Genomic DNA, 4,857 nt, shown 5'->3' on the forward strand with positions numbered 1-4,857 from the left:
AGTTTTATTGGTGAATTACTGTAAAGAAACAATTATCAAAAGTTGCGTTAAATAACATTTAAAAATAATAATAAAAATAAAAATAATAATAATGATAGAATTGTAATTGCGTTAAACAGTACGAAATGTTTACATAAAAATAATTAACTTTATGGAATTATTACTTTCAACACAAAATATAATCGGAAATTTCACCGGAGTGATTTTTCCTGGAAAGAGTGTAGTGTTACCTCTTCCTTTTAAATAGAATTTTATTTATTTTTTCCTGCAGTTTTTCCCCAAAAAGTCTTTTCCGAGTGTAAGGCTAAACATTTACAGAATTTCCTTTCCCTTGGTATTACAACACACATTACAGAAAATATTTTAAAACTTATTATATTTAATAAACAGTATATCATGAAGACTGGATTGTATTTAAATCAAACAACAAACATAAATTCAATTCCTGTAAACTTTGTTTATCGTAAACGTTTTCGTCTTAACGAAAGGTATACAGCAATCTCTGGACCTTTTCTTATTCCCCCGAATTCTCTTGGTAATCAATGATATTGAACCTCCTTGGTTATGCAAAACTTCAAAATGACATCTTGGAGCAAGATTGGGAAGTGATGTGTGGGGCAAAACGGGGTAACTTCATATATCTCTCGACACCGAAGACCTTTACTGTGGATATTTGCATTCCGTTTCAATGGAACGTTGGATATGCTGTTTAACATGTCACCAATTACTCGTGTGTGTGGGTAAGATGAGGACAGTGAGGTTCACCATATTTGCATATTGTCTTCAACGAAAATAAATTGCAGTGGTGTAATAAATCCTAAATATTGTTTCATTGCAAATTTGATGTTTACTCTTCATAACCATGAAAGATAAATTTAATTTTAACAATTCCACATCATCTCAAAACACATCCGTTTTACCCGGTCTAGGGGACAAGATGGAGTATTTTGACGCGATTCCATAAACATTGTAAGAAAAGGAAAAAAGTTAATAATTTCAGTTTTTTGTTGATTGTATTGAAATAACCATCTTTGAGTTTTCAATGACAGAAATTTTTATCTGGGTTTAAATAATTGTTAAAAAAAAAATAAAAGTTCCTTAACTACCCCGTTTTGCACCACTTTCCTCTTTAAAATAATTCATTACTACAGTATTTTTCTTTTTTGTAATGACTATTATATGCACCGGTGCCGGTATCTTTAACACCTTCCTCGTTCCTCGGAGAAACACGGCTCTAGAAAGTTTGAATATTCCATTTATTTAGCCTAGAAAGACCCTTCAATAAGGTCGAAACTGTTTGCTCGAATTTTATAATCGTTGTACAGATTTTATATCTCTCACAAATATTTAATTTCATATCAGTGTTAATGATTTTATCAGTTAGAATTCTCACTTTATCAGACAAAGTTTCGCAATTTGAAATTTTATATATTTTGTAAAGAAATTTATTCAAATTTTCAATAAATAACCATTCGTGCTTTTTACGTAAATTATTCACAACATTATTAAGTTAATTGATTACGGTTAAGCACATAATGTAGAGTATAATCAGTTGTTAAATACTTTTCAATCAGTTGTATGGGGAACATAAGGAGGTGCATTTATCTTTCTTTGTCATCGGGTTAAAAGTTATCGGGTAAAAGTTATCCATCTGTATTGAAGCCGCTTTAACTCGTCAATTACGAAGTACTTTTTATACACAGATTGAACAAATTAACTTTTATTATTTTAAATAATGTTTTTGAAGCAATACGTTAGAAATAACAGAAAAACTACTTCGAGAAAACAAAAATTACTGTATAAGGGATTACATTTGCATTTTGGTCTAAAGATTTTTAGTATAAAAATGTGCGGATAAAATATACTAATATTCTAATCTGTAATATTCTTATCTGAACAAATATTATCGAGATTATATCCAAATTATTCTATAGAAGATGACTGCGATGATGAAAAAGTGGCGAAGGAGAAAATCAAGCGATGGCTTTAGCAAATGTTATGGAAAAATCTATACATAAATATCTTCAAGAACTTGAAGAAATGACTTTGCCCAGCCCTAAAACACTTAAAAAGGACTTTTTATCGATAGTATTAGAGAGTACAAACAGAAGAACGAAAAATTTAGATTTATTATTGTTTAATACTTAAATACTTTAAAGACGATTAAACCCAGCTCAGTAGCAAGTGAGTTTTTGGTTAACGTTACCTATGGTTCCAAAATGGCGGCTCGTCTCCGATTCCAGCAAGTAGAAGAAAGGAAACAGTGAGGACGCACGTTCTAACCTAACCTAACCTATTCTAATAAATTACCATAATTATTACCAACAAAATTATTAGAATAGGTTAAGTTAGGGCTAGAATGTGCGTCCCCACTGTTTCCTTTCTTCTATTTGCTGGAATCAGAGTCGAGCCGCCATTTTGGAACCATAGGTAACATTAACCGAGGGTTTTTTGCTATTTTTGGCAATTTTGTGTGCAAAAAAGGACACGGTTGAGCAACAGATCTATATACGTTCTTTGCTTTCTAAAATCATATTTTCTTAGGAAAAATAAGAAATGAAATACTTTAATATTTTGTAGTCATGCATTGTTATTCGTTTTTCTTTATGGTTTTATATGGAGTAAATTTTATAGTTTAATGTGATAATCTAGCAATTTCTTTTTTGTTTTGTTTTGTGTATACGTTGGTCAATTTTATTTTGTTATATTTTTGAAATTTTATAAATATTAAATAAATTAAAATGCTTTAAAAGAAGTTATAAATAAATATTCCTTATCTCCATTTTTGGGGGAAGGGTGAAAATTCGAAAACCGGTTTTTTAAAAAGTCGGTTTTTGTATAAACCCTATCTGTAAGAATTTTGTTTATTATAAACGTTGTTTTAAATGCTAATTACATACCAGGTCGTTTGTGGCACAATGTATCCAAGGTGTGCCATGATAGGAAAACAAACCTTTCAGGGGTATAATCGTGCTTGTATTTGGTTACTATGAAAAACACGACTTTCCCTCTCCCAAAAAACATCACATATCGAGTTATCTCAGCTTGCAGTGGTCATGGCTGCAATGATGCAGAGGTGGATGCGGAGTGTTTGCTTCTCACTCATCTGACAAGTGGTGAAATCCTATTAGACTTTAAAATTTTTGCAGCACAACCTTCTTGTTTTCCATTCAATTCCAAAACTTTCTTACTAAATTTAAATGTCTTATATTTGACGAAGTTTGGCCCGGTTTTCCTTTTTTGTAATGGAAGGTCAAACGGAATTACGAAATACAGATTGTACTAACGGAATAACAGTAAAGGGTTATGTTTGGCAAATGATGATCAATTCGATTCGTTGGATTCGGGTATCAAACGTGGCTTGCAAATATTACAGTATTTGCATTTGTCTGTTTGTCGGGCCCGAAGCAGCAAAGGCTTTTTGGGGCTAAGCCTCCCGAAGTACTCTACAGCTCTTCAGAGAAATTAGGGAGTGGGAAATAAGACGAGGAAATAGGTCCAACTGTAGGGCAGAAGTATACTTTTCGTACTGTACTATTTCGTATCACTTGCAGTTTACGTACTGTAACGTAGCAGCCTGACTGATTTTGCTTCTGTTTAGAGAAAATTTATTCTCATCTCCAGAATATTTGAAGTATTTTACAACTTGCAATGAAAACTTATTATTTACTGATTTTATTGTCTTTTAATATAAAAAAAACACTGTACATAAAGGGCCTTATAACAGAATTGCGCCTAGGGCCGTAAAGAAACATAATCCACTACTGAATAGGGTCCAATTTCTCATAGAAAATCCTCCCGAGAAGCTTCCCCGTTGGAAGATCGTCCACTGGTCACGTTGTCGTATACAAAATAAACAAAATAAACACAAACGCTTACTCTTAAACAAAGAAAAGAGATCGTTAATTAATGGAAAATGGCAAAGGTTAATCAAAATCGATCGATCAGATTTTGAGAACGAACACAATAAAAGATGTTTCGGCCGAGGGGACACGGATTCTTAATTGCATTTACGCTTAATTGAAAAAACGTGAAATGGCATATGAAATAATTTTCATGTCATTTCGTTTCGTAATACCAAATAGTTTTATTTTATAAATGATTTATTAATGATTGATAAAGCTGCGACCGATAATTTCTGAAAGATAAACTGTATACATAAATAATTTATATACTTTTTCAAGGTTTACATTTTTTAACACGATTAATTATTGACGTATTTTTCTTTGTTATATTAACTCCGTTGTTTTGTTCGGATTGATTACACGGATGTACTGTTGGAATCAATGACTCCATCCACTGTTTTTATTTATTTATTTATTTTTTTATACTTTTCACCCTTTAAGCAGTAAGGAGCCCATCGTGGATTCGGCCCACATACACCACCAATAACATATCTCGACAATGGGATACGCCACTTCCTCGAAAAATGTCTGGGGTTCCCCGTTCCGCTACACTCCCGGATTCCCTGGAGCTGAGGCCTTTACCGCCTCAGCTCTAGGGAACCCGGGCCTTTTCTCGCGTGGCCAATCCGTCCTGGCAAGGCGCGAACCCACGACCGAACTCCCGGTGTTCAGGGAACAGAACCGCTTGGCCTCTGGTGGGCCCCAGAGATGAATTTAAAAATATATACACGTATATATGTTCAAAACGGAACGTCAGTAAGATAAAAACCTGCCTAAATGCCAGCGCGATTATATAGAATTTATATTAACTTGGAAGTCAATTAGAACATAAATTCTTCCTCCGGATGACTAGTGAAATCTCCAAAGTTCTGAGTGGTGCTGTCTATGAATATGTGATTTGGCGATTTCGGCAAACTGCCGACAATGGAGGCCGGCTTATCGATCGTGCTGT

Source organism: Centruroides vittatus, unplaced genomic scaffold (assembly GCF_030686945.1).
Source record: "Centruroides vittatus isolate TY-2023 unplaced genomic scaffold, ASM3068694v2 contig_1758, whole genome shotgun sequence".
NCBI classification, from domain to species: Eukaryota; Metazoa; Arthropoda; class Arachnida; order Scorpiones; family Buthidae; genus Centruroides; species Centruroides vittatus.